At 40.0% G+C, this 20,462-nt stretch overlaps 1 non-coding gene across 1 annotated transcript; it reads right to left on the bottom strand.

Moving 5' to 3' along the window:
• Positions 1–3,169: 3,169 nt before the first annotated feature.
• Positions 3,170–3,273, bottom strand: LOC112412343 (U6 spliceosomal RNA). Its single transcript, XR_003005786.1, has one exon. It is a non-coding gene; the product is annotated as a U6 spliceosomal RNA (small nuclear RNA).
• Positions 3,274–20,462: the final 17,189 nt, after the last annotated feature.

Here is a 20,462-nt window from a genome sequence, read left to right as displayed (position 1 = left end):
ACTCAAAATAGATCATAGGCCTAAATATAAACACTAAAACTATAAAGCTTTTTGAAGAAAATGTAGAAGTAAATATTCATGACCTTGGGTTAGGCAAAGACTTCTTAGATACAACACCAAAGAAAAAATAGATAAACTAGACTTCATGAAAATTAAAAACTCCTGTCCTTCAAAAGACACCATCAAGAAAGTAAAAAGACAACCTATGGGATGAGAGAAAATATTTTTAAATCATATATGTGATAAGAGGCTAGTATCCAGAATATTTAAAGAACTCATAATTCAACAATAAAGACAACCCAATTAAAAAATGGGCAAATGATTTGAATAGATACTTCCCTAAAGAAGATATACAAATAGCCAATACATACATGAAAAGGTATCAGAAACATTATTCATTAAGGAGATATAAATCAAAACCACAATGAAGTACCACTTCACTCCCTCTAGACAGATAATAACAAGTGTCAGGATGTGGAGACCCTGGAACCCTCATACATTGCTGGTGGGAATATAAAACGGTACAGCTGCTTTGGAAAACATTTTGGCAGTTACTCAAATTGTTAAACATAGGAGCTACCATATGACCCAGCAATTTCACTCCTAGAAATATGCCCCAGAGAAATGAAAAATGCGTCTTACATAAAAAGTGTGCAAAGGGCTTCCCTGGTGGCACAGTGGTTGAGAGTCCGCCTGCCGATGCAGGGGACACGGGTTTGTGCCCCGGTCCGGGAAGATCCCACATGCCGCAGGGCGGCTGGGCCCGTGAGCCCTGGCCGCCGAGCCTGCGCGTCTGGAGGCTGTGCTCCACAACGGGAGAGGCCACAACAGTGAGAGGCCCGCGTACGGAAAAAAAAAAAAAGTGTGTATGAATATTCATTCCCAGATTCCTACCTCAAACCTACAAACCTATGACCACCTGCATTTTTCCTATCTCAGAGAAAGAGGTTTTCCTGTGTGCTTCATTTTCCTCTCTGCCTTGGGGCAGCCTAAGCTTCCATCTCCTTCATTTCTGTTTCTTCTCCACTGGTTCCTTCATCTCATCATATAAATATGTTCGTCTCTCCCAATAGAAACAGAGAAAACAACAACTCCCCCTCTCTATCAGTCTGTACCATGTCCTCCTTTCTTTCAGGTTTCCTGAAGATGATTTACCCTCCTCGTCTTTATCCCCTTCTTCCTCATTCACACCCCAAACCACAGCAGCCAGGCTCTCTAAGCTCCTACCCCATCTGTGATTGCAAAATTCCAGGCCCCTCCTTCAGGCTTTATCTTACTTGACCTCTCTTTGGCATTAATCACTCCCTTCTCCAAACTCCCTCAACCCCACTCTCTGCCTCTGGGCCTGCTCTTTTTTTTTTTTTTTTTTTTTTTAATTTATTTTTATTTATTTGGCTGTGCCGGGTCTTAGTTGCAGCATGCGGGATCTTTAGTTGCAGCATGCGGGATCTTTTAGTTGTGGCATGCGGGCTTTTAGTTGCAGCATGTGGGATCTAGTTCCCTGACCAGGGATCGAACCCAGGCCCCCTGCATTGGGAGCACGGAGGGAGTCTTAACTGCTGGACCACCAGGGAAGTCCCTGGGCTCTTCTACGCGTTTACTCCTGCCTCTTCCTCCACTCACTACTTCTAGGTCTCCTTCAGGGGCTTCTCTTCCTCCCCCATTTCTTAACATTGGTTTATTTCTCAGCCCTCTTCTCTTTTCAATCCTCAGACTTTCCCTGGAGATTTCTTTGGAGAAATGGCTGATTCTAGGACTAGGGCAGGGAAAATACAAGATGAGCTTGTATGATTTTGTAAAGCCAGAAAACAAGGAAATCCTCAGGAAGAAAAGCAGGGAAAGTAGAAGGGTAGTGTCAAAAGAGCACAGACGCCAACATGAAAGAACTCCCAGTGGCCAGAGCTGGAACAATTTGAGTAATACAATATATCACAATAGTATTGGATTATAACCCATAAAATAAAATAAATATTCATGAGTCTAAAGTTATATCAATAAATGATTGAATGAATAAATAAGTAAATGAGGAGAAGAGAAAATGCTTCCTTACAGAAGAATTCTAATAGATACTGCCCCCTCCAAGAAGTGGAACTTAATTCCCCTCTCCTTGTGTGTGACTGGACTCTGAGACTCACCTTCAAAGAATAGAGTATGAAAAATGGAAATTTTACAGTGACAAAACCTGGCAAACACCACCTTAATCAAGTGATCTAGATCAACATCCCTGGTGATAAATCATATTGATTAGCATGTTCCCAATGCTATAAGGGCATTTCACCTCTGTGCCTTTCTAAAAACTCATAGCTGCTTTCTAAACAAGAGAAAGACAACAGACAAATCCAAATTGAGGGGCATCCTTCAGAATACCTGAGTAGGACCCTTCAAAAGTGTTGAGGTCATGATAACCATCAGAGATGGGAGGAAATTTATGAGACATGTCCTTCCTTGAGGGGACCTGAGCCGTGTACGTCCCTAACACATCCCCCAAGTGCAATCCTTAAACGCTAGGTTTTAGTTTTACCTGTTATTTTGAAGAAAAGACCTTTAAAAAATTAATTCGTTTATTTATTTTTATTGAGATATAGTTGATTTATAAGATATAAGTTTCAGGTGTACAACATAGTGATTCACAATTTTTAAAGTTTATACTCCTTTTATAGTTATTATAAAATATTGGCTATATTCCTTGTGCTGTACAATCTATCCTCTTAGCTTATTTATTTTATACACAGTAGTTTGTACCTCTTAATCCCCTACTCCTATCTTGCACCTACCCCTTCCCTCTCCTCTCATAACTACTAGTTTGATCTCTATATCTGTGAGTCTGTTTCTTTTTTGTTATATTCACTCGTTTGCTGTATGTTTTAGATTCCACATATAAGTGATAACATACAGTATTTGTCTCTCTCTGTCTGACTTATTTCACTAAGCATAAGATCCTCCAAGTCTATCCATGTTGTTGCAAATGGCAAAATTTCATTCTTTTTTAGAACTGATACACCCTCTCCAGCATCTATTGTTTGTAGATTTTTTGATGATGGCCATTCTGACTAGTGTGAGATGATATCTCATTGTAGATTTGATTTCCATTTCTCTAATGATTAATGATGTTGAGCATTCTTTCATGTGTTTGTTGGCAATCTGTATATCTTCTTTGGAGAAATTTCTAAAAAATATGGAACGCTTCACGCATTTGCGTGTCATCCTTGTGCAGGGGCCGTGCTAATCTCTGTATCGTTCCAATTTTAGTATATGTGCTGCCGAAGCGAGCACCCATTGTATGTATATTGTTGGACACTTAGGTTGCTTCCATATCTTGGCCATTGTAAACATGCTGTATGAACACTGGGAGTTCATATGTCTTTTCAAATTAATGTTTTCATTTTCTTCACATATATACCAGAGAGCGGAATTGCTGAATCATATGGTAGTTCTGTTTTTAGTTTTTTGAGGAACTTCCGTACCATTTTCCACAGTGGCTGCACCAACTTATCTTTTCACTTGTACATTTAGTGCACGAGGGTTCTCTTTGCTCCACATCCTTACCAACATTTGTTACTTGTGGTCTTTTTGATGATAGCCGTTCTGAGAGGTGTGAGGTGATATCTCATTGTGGTTTTGATTTGCATTTCCCTGATGATTAACAATGTTGTGCATTTTTTCATGTGGCTGTTGACCATCTGTATTTCTTCGGTGGAAAAATGTCTGTTCAGGTCTTCTGCTTATTTTTTAATTGGGTTGTTTGTTTGTTTGTTTTTGATGTTGAGTTGTATGATCTGCCTGTGTATTTTGGATATTAACCCCTTATCAGTCATATCATTTGTAAATATTTTCTCCCATTCAGTAAGTTGTCTTTTTGTTTTGTGGATGGTTTCCTTTGCTGTGCAAAAGATTTTAAGCTTAATTAGGTCCCATTTATTTTTTTGCTTTTGTTTCTTTTATCTTAGGAGACAGAACCAAAAAGAAAATATTGCTACAATTTATGTCAAAGAGTGTTCTGTCCATGTTTTCTTCTAGGAGTTTTATGGTTTCTGACCTTACATTTAGATCTTCAATCCCTTTTGAGTTTATTTTTATATATGGTGTGAGAAAATGTTCTAATTTCATTCTTTTACATGTAGCTGTCCCGTTTTCCCAGCACAATTTATTGAAGAGACTCTCTTTTCTCCATTGTATATTCTTGCCTCCTTTGTTGTAGATTAACTGACCGTAAGTCCATGAATTTATTTCTGGGCTCTCTATTTTGTTCCATTGATCTACATCTCTGCTTTTGTGCCAGTACCATACTCTTTTGATTACTGTAGCTTTGTAGCACAGTCTGAAGGAGAAAAGACCTTTTATTCTATCTTTAGAAAATATTACAAAATCATTGTTATGTGAAGACATGGTCAAATGAAACCAAAAAACAGCAGGAGAAAAGTATTACAAAAGTATGTGAGGTGGTTAGCTTTTTAAAATTACATTATTTTCTGGATTTGAGGATGTTTTTGGTATTTGTCAACTTAATTTTTTTTTAACTTTGGGGATAATTTTAGGTTTACAGAAAAGCTCCAAAAATAGTACAGAGAGTTCCCATTTATCCTTAACCCAGCTTCCATTAATGTTAACATTTTATAGGTACATTCCTCCAAACTAAGAAACCAACATTTGGTACAATATCATTAACTAGACTACAGACTTTATTCAGATTTCACCAGTTTTTCCATTAACATCATTTTTTCTTTTCCAAGATCCAATCCAGGATCCCACATTGCATTTGGTCATCATGTCTCCTTAGTTTCCTCCCACCTGTGATGTTTACTTGACAGTAATTCATTAAATGATATACTTGCTTTATATGATTTTCTGAATTTGTGTTATATTTAACAATAACAAATTAAAAACAAAAACAATCATAATGGTTTCTCATTGCTCTTAGAATAAGGGCAGCCAGCCTCAGCCTGGCCAGTGAGGCCCAAATGACCTTGTGCCAACCTACCTGTACAGCCTCTCCCTGACTCATAGTAGCCTAGTCAAGCCGGCCTCCTTTCCATCTCTTGTATTTTACCTTGCTCCTTCCTGCCACAGGGCCTTTGCACCTGCTATTTCCTCTCCCTGGCACACTCTTTCCTCCTCTTTGCCAAGGTAACTCCTACTCCTCTGTTGATATCATTTCAGCATCTCTCATGCAGTCCAGCCTTGCCTGGCCTCCCTAGCTGTGTAGAATCTCCTTACCACAGGCTCTCATTGCTGTCCACAGGGGCAATGCTACGTTGGTTTGAGTTTTCAAAGAGAGGCTAGAGAACATGAATTGCTGTGTAGAGTGAGAAGAATTTCAAGTTTCCCACAGCCACCTAGCAATCCACGAGGGAGGGGCAGGCAGAAGAGATCAGAGGGGACAGCAGAACCAGCAAAATGCAAGAGGCATATGTTTTTAAGCACGACTTTTGTTATTCTAATTTTAGTGCATTAGGGGCAGATGACATGGTCTGTATGATATTGATTCTATGAAATTTATTACAGCTTCTTTCACGGCCAGTTTAAATGTTCTTCTGGCGCTCAAAAAGAGTGTGAATTCTCTGTTGGGTGTAGGGTTCTATTATACCTAATAGATCAAATTTATTAATTGTATTGTTTAGATCATCAGTATCTCTAATTTTTGTCTTGTTCTGTTGGTATCTAGGTTTCTAAGGGGAGTGACTTTGAAGTTACACAGGCTTAAGGATATTTATTTATAAGTAAAAAGATAAAGATTAATTTCTAAAAATTATACATTTTTCAAATTGTTGGGGTTGGGGAGAAACAACAAAGAAAACACAGACCAGAAAGCAAATGAGGGAAAACGAGGGGGTATTAAAAAGCAATCTGAATCTATAAAAGATGACACAACTAAATCTATCTGCATAACAATAATTGAATGGGAGAGACTTGCCAACTGAAAGAAAATACTTTCAGATACAGTTTTTAAAAACTTAATGAAAATATATGCTATCAATAAAAGGTATGCCTAAAATAAAAATGCTCAAGGAGTTTGAAAGTAAAAGAATTGAAAGTCAGTGGGTTTTAAAATAACTTGATGGCTTTCTGCCCATGGATGCCGCCAAGTGAGCATCGTTGATGTCTCCCCCCTCCACTGCTGTCATGTCTAAGTCAGGGTCTCCCAAAGAGCCCGAACAGCTGCGGAAGCTCTTCATCGGAGGTTTGAGCTTTGAAACAACCGATGACATTCTGAGGAGCCATTCTGAGCAATGGGAAGCGCTCACAGATTGTGTGGTAATGAGGGATCCAAGCACCAAGCGCTCCAGAGGCTTCGGGTTTGTCACATATGCCATTGCAGAGGAGGTGGATATGGCCATGAATGCAAGGCCACACAAGGAACAGAATAGAAAGTCTGGAAATAGCCTTACATGTGCATAGGATTTAATCTATGATAAAGATGATATCTCAAATATGTAAGACAAGGACAACTTTACTTCCCACTTGTAAAAAAAAAGTCATAAATGTTAAATACAAAGGTAGAATTTCAGCTCATAAAAAAAATGTCAGATAGATTAAAGATCTACACATTAAGAACCCCACTCAAGTAATAGAATAAAATATAGGAGTTTACTTTTATATTTGGTGTTGCATCTCAACTGCTCAAAGAATTTGAATAAATAGTTCACAAGGGAAATACAAAGGGCAGTTTAACATATGCAAAAAAGTTTAACCTCACTGGTAGCTTAAAATTGTAAATTAATACAAAGTGATACCCAGTGTGGGGGGCAAAAGGATACCCTTGGGGTGAGTATAAACTGGCAAAGCTTTTTTAGAGACCAATTCAGCAATATCTATCAATAATTTAAAACAAGTTATCCCTATAATCTGGCAAGTCTATTTCAAGGAATTTACACTGTGGAAATCCTCACATAAATGTACAAAGAACATTGTAAAAGGATGTTCATTTCTGCTTTAAAACAGCAAACCACTTGGGATGGAGCCTAAATATCCATTAATAGAGATGAAGTCACAGCATATCAGAGAAAAGGCCATGAGCGCTGCAGGCTGCTGAGGAAAGGGGAGCTGTAGTCTCACTGGCCCTGTGCTGAGAGTCTGAGGGTCACTCAGACCTTCAGTCTCATCCAGGATGAGCTGTGGTCTCCAAGTGCCAGAGTTTCTTTATACTGCTAGACTTCAGCTTTGGTGACTAACTTCTCATTTATTTTTAGAAAAACACTTAAGCCCTAGGCCTTTTAGTTAGGCAAATTATAAAGATATATCCAACATCCTATTTAATAAAAAAGGTTTAAAACAGTAAGAATCTCTGCATATTTTATATTGCCGAGGATGGAGGGGAAAAGTGTCTTTGTAAATGGTTCCCTTTCATTCATGTATTGATTCAACAAATGAGGGACAGACACAGCCTCTCAAGAAGCTGTCTTCACGGAGGGAGGGACTCTCGCGAGGGAACAGTTTTAAATACTTAACCACAAAAATACAAAACTGAAAACTTCAGTAAGCACTGGGAAGGGATGGCATAGGATATGGGAGGCTGTATTATGGGGCTTATATGTAGGAGTCTATAGTATAGGGAATATAGCTAGACTTCATTTTGGTTGGTCAGGGAAGGTTTCCCTGAGGAAATTGCCTTAGGTGAGACCCAAGAAAGGTGAGAAGCAGAAAGGAATCCCAGAACAGTTTGCATAAAAAGGAAAGGGCTTGTGCAAAGGCCCAAGGTAGGGAATTGCTGGGAACATTTATGACATTAAGAAAAGGCTGGTGTGGCCTGAGTATGGAGTGGGATGGCAGGAGGGAAAGGCAGGAGCCTGTGGGCCACTTTAAGGATTTGGGATTTTCTACTAAGGGCAATGCAAAACTATTTGTGGATTAAGAAAATGTTTATTTTCAACAAATATGATTCAGACCAGGCAGTCTCCAGAGTTTTGGGCAAGGGTGTGGGTGTATACTAGTCAAAACAGTTACCCACAGGAAATTGGGAGGAAGGCAGCCAGAAGTACTCCAGGGCGAATCTCCTCTTCAATATGGAGACCCTGAGGGGCCCCCACTGGCAGTGCCAAAGCACATTTGTGGGGCTGTTTTGTGAGGCTGTGCACAAGCTGTAATTCAGACAGATGAATCCAGACATTGGGAGGTACACTGATGGTGTTCTTGGGTGGGGATGGGATGCAGGAAACGGGTAAGTTCTGAATAAGTTCTGCCATATTGATGGGGAATTGTGCTGCCTAATTTTCCAATTAAAAAAAAATTCAGATTATAATATGAAATTTTTAAGTTTTTAGTGTTTGCAGCAATTTCAAAATTTATAAAATATAAATCAAATACATTTGAGGTTGGATATTTTATTAGTTGCCTGTAGCCATTACAATAAATTGCCACAAACTTTGTGACTTAAAACAGCACAAATGTATTCCCTTGCTGTTCTAGGGTCCAGATATCTGCAATCAGTTTTACTGGTCTAAAATCAAGGCATCAGCAGGACTGTGTTCCTTCTGGAGGCTCTAGGGGAGAATCTACTTCCTTGCATTTCAGAGCTTTTGGCAATGCCTGCATTCCTTAGCTCCTGACCCCTTCCTCCAGCCTCTTGTTTCCATCTTCACATCTCTTACTTCTGTAGTCAAATCAACCCCTGCTTCCTTCTTATAAGGGTACTTGTGATTACATGTAGGGCCCACATACGTGGATAATCCAGAATAATCTTCCCATTTCAAGATCCTTAACTTAGTCACATCTTCAGAGTCCCTTTTGCTATATGTATAAAATTATATTCACAAGTATCAGGGATTAGTATCTGAATATCTTTGGGGCCATTATTCAGCTTATCACAGGTATATAGTTGAATATAGCCCTCAGATTTGAACCTATCTCAGATTTTCCCCCAGCTACAATAATAAAATGTCCCTAAATTATCCCAATACTCTGGTCCCTAAACCTATGATACTTTCTTTTAACAGCTTTACTGAGGTTCAATGTATATGCTCTAAAATTCACCCATTGTAAAAAAAAAAAAATTCACCCATTGTAATTTTATAAGTACATACATAATTCAATTATGTTTAGTAGATTTACAGAGTTATGCAACTATTACAACATTCCAGATTTTTTGCAGTCAATCCCCACCCCTAAATCCAGCCCAGGCATCCCCTAATCTACCTCTATCTGTATAGATTTACCTTTTCTGTATACTTCGTGTTAATGGGATCGTATCATATACGGTCATTTGTGTCTAGCTTTCCCTTAGTATAATGTTTTTGAGGTTCATCTCTGTCATAGTGTGTGTCAGTAATCAGTAGTTACTCCTTTTTATCACTGAGTAGTGTTCCATTGTGTGAATAAATCACATTATGTTTATCCATTAAGCTGTTAATGGACATTTGGATTATTTCCTAGTTTTGGCTATTGTGAGTATTGCTGCTATGAATATTCATGTACAATGCTTTGTGTGGACATATGTTTTCATTTGTAAGCTTATTTTTAATTTTTTAAGGAACTGCCAAACTGTTTTCCAAAGTGGCTGTAGTACTTTACACTCCTGTCACGAATGTATGTGGAATCCAGTTTCTCCACATCCTTGCCAACACTTGTATAAAATATCTTTTTCCCATTGAATTGCCTTGGAAACTTTGCCAAAACTAAATTGACCTTATGTGTGAGGGCTCATTTCTGGACTCTCAATTCTATTTCATTGGTCTATATGTCCATCTTAATGCCAGTACCATGTTGTGTTGATTACTGTAATTCTGTAGTAAGTTTTGAAATCAGAAATTGTGAGTCCTCCAAACTTTTTTCTTTCAAGATTGTTTTGGCTATTCTAGATCTTTTGCATTTCCATATTAATTTTGGAAGTAGCTTGTCAATTTCTGCAAAAAACACAGCTGGGATTTTGATAGGGATTGCCTTGAATCTGTAGCTGAATTGGGGCAGTATAATCATCTTAACAATAGCAGTTTTTCTGTGAATTTCTTAGCATTTTCTCTAAGCAGGATCATGTCATTTTTGAATAAAGACAGTTTTACTTCTTTTCCAATGTGAATTGCTTCATTTTTATTTTTTACTGTTTGGCCTTATCACACTGACTAAAACCTCCAGCACAATGTTGATTAAAAGTGGCAACTGGGAATTCCCTAGAGGTCCAGTGGTTGGGACTCTGTGCTTCCACTGCAGGGGGCATGGGTTCAATCTCTGGTTGGGGAACTAAGATCCCACATGCCACCCGGTGCAGCCTCAAAAAAAAAAGAAAAAGAAAAAAAAATGGCAACAGCAGATATCCTTGCCTTGTTCCTGAATTTATAGGGAAACATTCAGTCTTTTACCACAATATTTAATATTGACTGTAGGGACTTCCTTGGTGGCTCAGTGGTTAAGAATCCGCCTGCCAATGCGGGGGACATGGGTTCGAGCCCTGGTCCGGGAAGATCCCACATGCTGTGGAGCAGCTAAGCCCATGCGCCACAACTACTGAGCCTGTGTACTGCAAGTACCCAAGCCCACGCGCCTAGAGCCCGTGCTCCACAACATGAGAAGTCACCACAATGAGAAGCCCGCGCACCATGATGAAGAGCAGCCCCCACTCACCGCAACTAGAGAAAGCCCGTGCGCAGCAGCGAAGACCCAGCACAGCCAAAAAATTAAAATAAATTAAGTATATATATATTGACTGTAGATTTTAGTTAGATACACTTTATCACGTTGAGAAAGTCCCCTTTTATTCCTAGCTTAAGAGCTTTTATCATTAATTGATGGTGGATTTTGTCAAAGGTTTTTTCCACAGCTACTAAAATGACATTATGGTTTTTGTCATTTATTTTATTAATATGGTGATTTACCTTCATTGATTTTCAGATGTTAAACCAACCTTGCACTAACTATTTATATGTTGCTGGATTTTACTTGATAATGTTGTGTTAAGGAGTTTTGCAAGTATGTTCATAAGGGATATTGGTCTGTTTTCATAGAATGAGTTGGGGAGTGTTCCTTTCTCCTCGGCTTATGAAAGAATTTGTGAAAGATAATATTATATCATCTTTAATTATCTAATAGAATTCACCAGTGAAATGTTCTGGGACTGAGCTTTTATTTTTTTGGCTGTGCTGAGTCTTTGTTGCTGTGTGCGGGCTTTTCTGTAGTTGGTGGCTAGCAGGGGTTACTCTTCGCTGCAGTGTGCAGGCTTCTCATTGCAGTGGCTTATCTTGTTGCGGAGCGCAGGCTCTAGGTGTGCGGGCTTCAGTATTTGCAGCGTGCGGGCTCAGTAGTTGCTGCACGGGGGCCCCAGAGCCCATGGGCTTCAGTAGTTGCGGCATGTGGGCTCAGTAGTTGTGACACACAGGCTTGGTTGCCCCACGCATGTGGGATCTTCCTGGCCCAGGGATCAAACCCGTGTGCCCTGTACTGGCAGGCAGATGCTTATTTATTTATTTAGTTTTGGCTGCATTGGGTCTTCGTTGTTGTGTGCGGGCTTTCTCTAGTTGTGGTGAGCGGGGGCTACTCTTTGTTGTGGTGCGTGTGCTTATTGCAGTGGCTTCTCCTGTTGCAGAGCACGGGCTCCAGGCACACAGGCTTCAGTAGTTGTGGTTTGCAGGCTCCAGAGTGCAGGCTCAGCAGTTGTAGCACATGGGTCTTAGTTGCTCTGCAGCATGTGGGATCTTCCCGGACCAGGGATCGAACCCGTGTCTCCTGCATTGTCAGGCGGATTCTCAGCCACTGCGCCACCAGGGAAGTCCCCCGTAGAGACATTTTTTTAATGTGGCTGTTAGTACAGCAAGCATTTTGAAGCCTTGTTGCCTGAGAATTTCTTTTTGAAGTATAGTTGATTTATAATATTGTGTTAGTTTCAGGCATACTGCATAGTGATTCAGGGGTTTTTTTCAGATTATATTCCATTATAGGTTATTACAAGTTATTGAATATAATTCCCTGTGCTATACAGTAAATCCTTGTTGCTTACCTATTTTATGTATAGTAGTTTGTATCTGTTAATTCCGTACTCCTAATTTGTCCTACCCTCCTTCTCCCCTTTGGTAACCATAAGTTTGTTTTCTATGTCTGTGAGTCTGTTTCTGTTTTATATATAGATTCATTTGTATTATTTTTTTAGATTCCACATATAAGTGGTATAATATATTTATCTTTCTCTGTCTGACTTACTTCACTAAGTATAATATTCTCTAGGTCCATCCATGTTGCTGCAAATGGCAATACTTCATTCTTTCTTATGGCTTAGTAATATGCCATTGTATGTTGTATACCACACCTTTTTAAGCCAATTGTCTGTTGATGGGTACTGGGTTTGTTTCCATGTCTTGGCTGTTGTAAACAGTGCTGCTATGAACATTAGGGAGCATGTGTCTTTTCAAATTAGAGTTTTCTTTTTTCCTAGATATATGCACAGGAGTGGGATTGCTGCATCATATGGTAGCTTTATTTTTGGTTTTTTTAAGTACCCTCCATACTGTTTTCCATAGTGGCTACACCAATTTACATTCCCACCAACAGTGCAGGAGGGTTGCCTTTCCTGAGACTTTTTTTTTAAGTCTTTTCACATTTGAAAGACAAGATGGCTGGATATAAAATTATAGGTTCAAAGTTATTTTCTTTTAGTACTTAACAAATATTACTCCATTGTCTTCTGTGCCCAATGCTGGGACTGAGAGGTCTAGTATCAATTTAACACTGTTAGAATTTTCTCTTTGGTATTTTTAGATTTTGACATCCATTATCTCATGTGGGCTTTCCCTTCTCTCTTTTATTTTCCACTCTATGGCCCTTTCAATCTGAGGTCATTTATCCTTTTTAAATCTGAAGAATGTAGATCTATTGTTCTTCAAATATATTCTTCTTTTCAGTTTCATTTTCTCCTTCTGAATTCTTGTTATGTGGATGTGGGCGTTCTACTTCTTTCCTCCTTATTTCTTAACTTTTATTTTTTATCTCCTCATTCTTCAATGAGTCCTTCTTGGACTCACATCTCAATATGATATTCTGACTAATTAATCTATTTTTATCTGTTATATATCTCAATTATTGTTTTCTTTATTTCAATTATATCTTTTTCCTTGGATTCTTTCAAATTTCTTCTTGTTTTTGTTTTACACTGCTAGTATCTCTTCTGTGTATTTATAGAACTGATTTGAAATTCTTGGCCCATCTGTACTAATGAATATTTCTGCTTCTGTCCTGCTGTTTCTGATCTTACATGTTGTGATTTTATTTTTCTTTTGGTTTAATTTTACTCTTTGAGTATCTCAACATTTTGGCTTGTTAGCCCATATTCCCTGGGCGTATTGGCTGCTCTACCCTACACTGACTTTGGGGGAAGGACAGAAGGCCACTCAGTGTCTGCTGGCCTGTTAAGTTCAAGGAGAGGACAGGGACTCAGATCTCGAGTGGAGTACCCCAGGCATCACGCAGTCACAGGTCATCACTCCTGCTTGTTGGCATTTGGCCCCAAAACTCCTTGGGTTCTTGCTTTCACTTTCCACCCTGTGTTGAAAGGAAGCTGTCTCTACTGATTGGAAAGGCCAGCCTGGGGGTTTGGAGGACAAAGGGTGGAGGAGTGAGGGATTACTCAAAAACAGTTGTTCCCCCAGTTTATCAACTCTTGACACTGGCAGGGCTTTATGCTGCCCTGAATTCATCCCCAGAGACACCCTGACCAGCGGTGTGAGCCACTGCATCTGCAGTTCTGCAGCGAAGGACAAGCAATGACCGTCCAATGCAAAGGTGTGGGAGAGGCAAGAGCAAAAAGTCAATCACTTTTCCACACCTATGGTCAATTAATCTTCGACAAAGGAGGCAAGAATATACAATGGAGAAAAGACAGTCTCTTCAGCAAGTGGTGTTGGAAAAGCTGGACAGCCACATGTAAGTCAGTGAAGTTAGGACACTCCCTCACACCATATACAAAAATAAACTCAGAATGGCTTAAAAACTTAAATATAAGACATGACACCATAAAACTCCTAGAAGAGAACATAGGCAAAACATTCTCTGACATAAATCATAGCAATGTTTTCTTAGGTCAGTCTCCCAGGGCAATAGAAATAAAGGCAAAAATAAACAAATGGGACCTAATCAAACTTATAAGCTTTTTCACAGCAAAGGAAACCATAAACAAAATGAAAAGACAACCTACGGACCAGGAGAAAATATTTGCAAATGATGTGACCAACAAGGGCTTTATTTCCAAAATATACAAATGGCTCATACAACTCAGTAACAAAAAACCAAACAACCCAATCAAAAAATGGGCAGAAGACCTAAACAGACATTTCTCCAAAGAAGACATACAGATGGCCAACACTCATATGCTCAACATCACTAATTATTAGAGAAATGCACATAAAATTACAATGAGGTATTACCTCAAACCAGTCAGAATGGCCATCATCAAAAAGTCTACAAATAATAAATGCTGGAGGGGGTGTGGAGAAAAGGGAGCCCTCCTACACTGTTGGTGGAAATGTAAATTGGTGCAGCCACTGTGAAAAACAGTATGGAGGTTCCTTTAAAAACTAAGAATAGGGGCTTCCCTGATGGCACAGTGGTTAAGAATCTGCCTGCTAATGCCGGGGGCACAGGTTCGAGCCCTGGTCCGGGAAGATCCCACATGCCGCGGAGTAACTAGGCCCGTGTGCCACAACTACTGGGCCTGTGCTCTAGAGTCCGTGAGCCACAACTACTGAGCCTGCATCCCACAGCTACTGAGCCCATGCACCCTAGAACCCGTGCTCCGCAACAGGAGAGGCCACGACAATGAGAAGCCCGTGCACTGCAACTAAGAGTAGCCCCCGCTTGCCGCAACTAGAGAAAGCCGTGCACAGCAACAAAGAACCAAAGCAGCCAAAAATAAATAAAATAATAAATAAATTAAAAAAAAATAATAAAAAATAAAAACTAAGAATAGAGTTACCATATGATCCAGCAATCCCACTCCTAGGCATATATCCAGAAAAGACAAAAGCTCTAATTCGAAAAGATACATGCACCCCAATGTTCATAACGGCACTATTTACAATGGCCGAGACATGGAAGCAAACTAAGTGTCCATCAACAGATGAATGGGTAAAGAAGATGTGATAGATAGATAGATATATAGATATAGATATAGATATACACACACACACAATGGAAAAGAGTGAAATAATGCCATTTGCAGCAACATGGATGGACCTAGAGATTATCATATTAAATGAAGTAAGTCAGACAAAGACAAATATCATATCACTTATATGTGGAATCTAAAAAATAGTACAAATGGACTTATTTACAAAACAGAAACAGACTCACAAACATAGAAAACAAACTTATAGGGGTGGGATGAATTGGGAGATTGGGATTGACATAGATACAGCACTGTGTGTAAAATAGATAACTAATGAGATCCTACTGTATAGCACAGGGAGCTCTACCCAGTGCTCTGTGGTGACCCAGATGGGAAGGAAATCCAAAAAAGAGGAGATATATGTATACGTATAGCTGATTCACTTTGCTGTACAGCAGAAACTAACACAACATTGTAAAGCAACTATACTCCAATAAAAATTAATAAAGAAAAGATTAAAAAAAGAAAACAAACTTATGGTTACCAAAGGGGAAGGGGGAGAGGGATAAATTGGGAGTATGGGATTAAACAGCACATTACCATAAATAAAATTAAAAACAAGAATTTACTGTATAGCACAGGGAACTAGATTCAATATCTTGTAATAAACTATAATGGAAAAAAAGAAAAAAATGAATTTTAAAAAGTCAATCACTTTTCTTTTATCCTTATGGTTACAGCTACCCTTGCCTTGGACTGTAACTACCCTCCACCCACACACACACACACAACCACAAACACACAGTCCAATCTAAGTAGCCATTTAGCTCCCCAGTGGTTTCTTCTTTGTTGCTATTTCCAGGATTTCATATTTCTTTCTATAATTCCTCCTGTGTTCAGCTCAGGGAGGGAGCCAGCAGCTCAAGTGAATTCCCATCTTGGCAGGAACTGGGGCAGCCATGAGATGTCTATTAGTCAATTCGAAGGAGAGGTAAACTAGACAGTTGGATAGACAAGTAAGGGGAGAGACTGGGGCTAGAGATACATATTTGAGTCATCAGGGCATAGGTGGTTTTTCAAGCCATGAGTCTGGATGCAATCCTCTGGGGAAGGAATATAAATAGAGGAGGCATTTTGTATAGATACAGGAGTATATTTTGAAAAATATACTCCTTACTGTAAGTAAAATTCTAACTCTGGTTTGTACATTAATCCCTTATCAATTTGGCCAGTGTGAATCAGTCCTGGTGAGAATGCTCACTTTGGGGACCTCACAAAATTCAAGTGTCTGGTTCAGCAAATCTAAGGCTCAGAACCTGGCCTATTATGTCTCCACGGTCATGTGCCATGCCCTGTCCCCACCACCAGACTCCCTCTGCTCACATTTCCTATATTAGTTTAACTTCCTGGGATAATGTGAGGGGTAGACAAAATGGTGCTTATAAAAAAGTCTTGGAAATCAATAGCGTCTGAACAATTGTAAAATACATAATCTTTCTAATGTTCCTTTTCTGATGTTCCTTTTCTCTCTGAGTGGGCAAATAGATGTGTTCATATCCTCACAGGATGCTCAGGACTTGAGGACAAGCTCCTGCACAGGCTGAAGATCCATGAGTCAGGTGACAGCAGATCCTGAGGCATATGGAAGAGCACAACTGGGCTATTGTCATTGCTTGGGGTACCCAGGGGCTCAGGCAGGTTCCCACTCAGCCAGGAAGTTAACTGAAAAGGCTGAGTGAAGGCACAGGCAGAAAATGTACAATCAAAGACCAGTGAGTAGGGAGATCGGAGACCACAGCCTGGACATCTGAGACCCTGGTAGGCAAAGGAGGGCACTCCAAATTTTAAGATCTCCCAGCATTCAAAAACCCTCACTATCCTGTGATTTCTTCAAAAGACCTTATCTTCCACCCCATTCCATCAAGCCATAGCTAAAATGTTGTCATGGCCAACACCAAACCACTGTTGAAACCCTAGCCTCTCAATAGCCCACTTTCTGACACCAACCTGCTACCCCTCCAACTCTTGTACCCTTAGGCTCTCAATGCTTGCTCTTCAATCTTATTGAGGCTTCTATCCCTTGACAACCAGTATTCATTGAGTATCTACTATGTGCCAGGTATAGTATTAGGTGCTTTCCTTCCTCATTCCCTCCTATTGGATGCTCCAAGGAGCATCGCTCTCAACCTGACCCCTCAAACTTCCACTGCATCTGCCCCAAACAAGGTCTACCACCCAACTTCAACAATCCTGCTAGGAAGGAATTCCCTGGAAGTCCAATGGTTAGGACGCTGTGCTTCCACTGCAGGGGGCATGGGTTCCATCACTGGTCTGAGAACCAAGAATCTGCATGCCACGCAGCACAGCCAAAAAAAAAAAAAAACCAAAAACCCAATCCTGCTCTGAAAGGGTCCTTTGATCAGGCACCAACACCATCAATCCCCGACCATCACACATAAGCACATACACTCAGAGAAACGAGCCAGTAACACCCTTGAATAATATTCACAGCTTCCACAACAAATCATCCTGAGCCATCTACCCTTCCCAGCCTGTTTCTAATCCTTCAGACTTCCAGTTTCTGGTTCCTTGTTTGCCTGTTTAGGACCACACCTTGCCCCTCACACCTGTTCGGCCTGCTGTCTTTCCTCTCAGGCTCCATCTTATTAGAACCTATTAGAACCTTTACTTACTCTGCTCCTATATGGTTGCTTCCTTGCCTGTCTCACTTTTTCACAGGTGCGCTTCCTGCCTCCCCGCCCCACCCACCCACCACCCCTGCCGTCTGGAGTCCACCTCACCCACAGCTCGTCCTGAAGTTACCAGTAGCCTCCAAGTTACCAAATTCAGTAGATACTTTGCTGTCCTTCCTTGGCCTCTCTGAGGCAATTGACACAGCAGAAAACTTCCTTTTTAAAAGGGAATTTACACAAATACTATATAAGTACATTCTATTATTCCAAAAGAAAAAAGAACTCAAAACCATACTGATATAGATAAAGGGTAAAATTCAGCCTTAGCCTCCACCCCTGCCTCTTCTTGCCCCAGAGGTAATTTTTATTAACAGACTGCTGTGGCTTCTTCAAGGACTTTTTAAAGTTATTTACCTCCATATAGATTGACTTGGACTTTTTCTAGTATATAAATTGGATAATGCCACATTGCTTTTTCATTAACAACATGTATAAGAGATTTTCCAGTCATTATGCATAAATCCATCTCCTTTTTTATTGAGGTATAGTTGATTTACAATATTATGTTAGTTTCGGGTGTACAACATAGTGACTCAAAATTTTTATAGATTATGCTCCATTTAAAGTTATTGTAAAATATTGGCTATATTCCCTGTGCTATATGACATATCTTTGTAGCTTATTTTATACATAGTAATTTGTACCTCTTAATCCCATCCCCCTATCTTGCCCCTCTCCCCTCCCCTCTCCCCACTGGTAACCACTAGTTTGTTCTCTATACCTGTGAGTCTGTTTCTGTTTTGTTATATTCACTCGTCTGTTTTATTTTTTAGATTCCATATATAAATGATAACATAAGAGTATTTGTCTTTCTCTTTCTGACTTATGTCCATCCATGTTGTTGCAAATGGCAAAATTTAATTCTTTCTTATGGCTGAGTAATATTCCATATATATATTATCTCACATCTCATTACCCATTCATCAGTTGATAGATACCTAGGTTGTTTCCATGTCTTGGCTATTGTAAATAATGCTGCTATGAACACTGGGGTGCATGTATCTTTTCAAATTTTGTTTTCTTCAGACATATTCCCAGGAGTGGAATTGCTGGTAGATCCATCTCTTCTATTTTTTTTTAAGATTTTTTTTTGATGTGGACCATTTTTAAAGTCTTTATTGAATTTGTTACAATATTGCTTCTGCTTTATGTTTTGGTGTTTTGGCCATGAGGCATGTGGGATCTTAGCTCCCCGACCAGGGATCGAATCCGTACCCCTTGCATTGGAAGCCAAAGTCTTAACCACTGGACTGCCAAGTCCCCATCTCTTCTTGATTTAAACTATTCCATAGTGTTCCATTGTAGCAATGTTCCATAATTCATTAAATTGTCACCCTACTGATGCAATTCAGGTTGTTTCCACATTTTAATTCTACAAACTATGCTGTCGGCTCCCACTTCCTTGCAAGAGTGTGGCTTACTAGATACTTATGAAGGGCCCTCCTACTACAAAACAACTAGAGGTTATATAAAATGTGAAATTTTTCTGAGCTCACTAAAAACAAGAAAAATCTCAAAAAAGAAAAGAAAAACAAAACCAAACAAAATACAAAGAAGCAAAAACCTTAAGCTGAAACCAGAAAGGTAAATGATAGGAATTCAAGTCAGGGCTGCCTGAGCCAAATGCCAACACCAGCCCTCGATCAATCTGCAGGACTGAAGCCGGTGGGCACCTGAGCCTGGGGCTCAACATCAAGGCCAGGACTCTATAAGGGAACCAAGGTGTTTCCATGCCCTGGTGCCCACAGTTTCTCCTGGAAGCAAAACCAGCCCCTCTCTGGAGGAAAGCATCCCTATTCACCTAAACAGTCAAAGAGTACCACGCAAACCACGAAGAGTGGCAGTCAGCAGAAACAACAAACAACAGATGTAGATTCTCAATTAGAGTGGAATTATCAGCTACATAAAGGAAACTCCTATGTATGAAGTGTTTAAGGAAATAAGAGATGGAATCACAAATGAGCAAGAGAAAAGAGACTATTTTAAAGGACAAAATAGGACTTCCCTGGTGGTCCAGTGGTTAAAAATCCGCCTGCCAATGCAGAGGACACGGGTTTGATCCCTGGTCCGGGAAGATCCCACATGCCAAGGGGCAGCTAAGCCCGTGCAACACAACTACTGAGGCCAAGCTCTAGAGCCCATGAGCTGCAGCTACTGAGCCCATGCGTCACAACTACTGGAGCCCGCGAGCTCTGGGCCCCACGTGCCACAACTACTGAGCCCACAACGACTGAGCCCGCTGTGCCTAGAGCCCGTGCTCCGCAAAAAGAGAAGCCAACGCAATGAAAAGCCCGTGCACTGCAACGAAGAATAGCCCCCGCTTGCTGCAACTAGAGAAAGCCTGCACGCAGGAACGAGGACCCAGTGCAGCCAAAAAAATAAATACATCGATACAATTTTTTAAAAAGGACAAAACAGAATAGAAAAAATTAGTGCTTCTAGAAAAGAAAAATGGAATTGTTAAAGTGAGAAAACAGTGAACATGGAACAAATGGACAATATGAGCATGTTGATGTGATGCAATATATAGTACACAGCCCACTGTACAAAGTGGTCTCAACAAAACAAGAACCCAAAGCTGATCAAGCCTTCAGAGCTGATTTCCAGTTTACAGCAACACAGGATAGAAAAAAAAGAAAAAAAACGATACCACACCACGAGGAAGGTCAGAGATAAAAACAAAAATTGGGACA

Source organism: Neophocaena asiaeorientalis, unplaced genomic scaffold (genome assembly GCF_003031525.2).
Source record: "Neophocaena asiaeorientalis asiaeorientalis breed wild unplaced genomic scaffold, Neophocaena_asiaeorientalis_V1.1 scaffold337, whole genome shotgun sequence".
NCBI lineage: Eukaryota > Metazoa > Chordata > Mammalia > Artiodactyla > Phocoenidae > Neophocaena > Neophocaena asiaeorientalis.
This window is presented reverse-complemented; position numbering and strand designations above follow the sequence as displayed.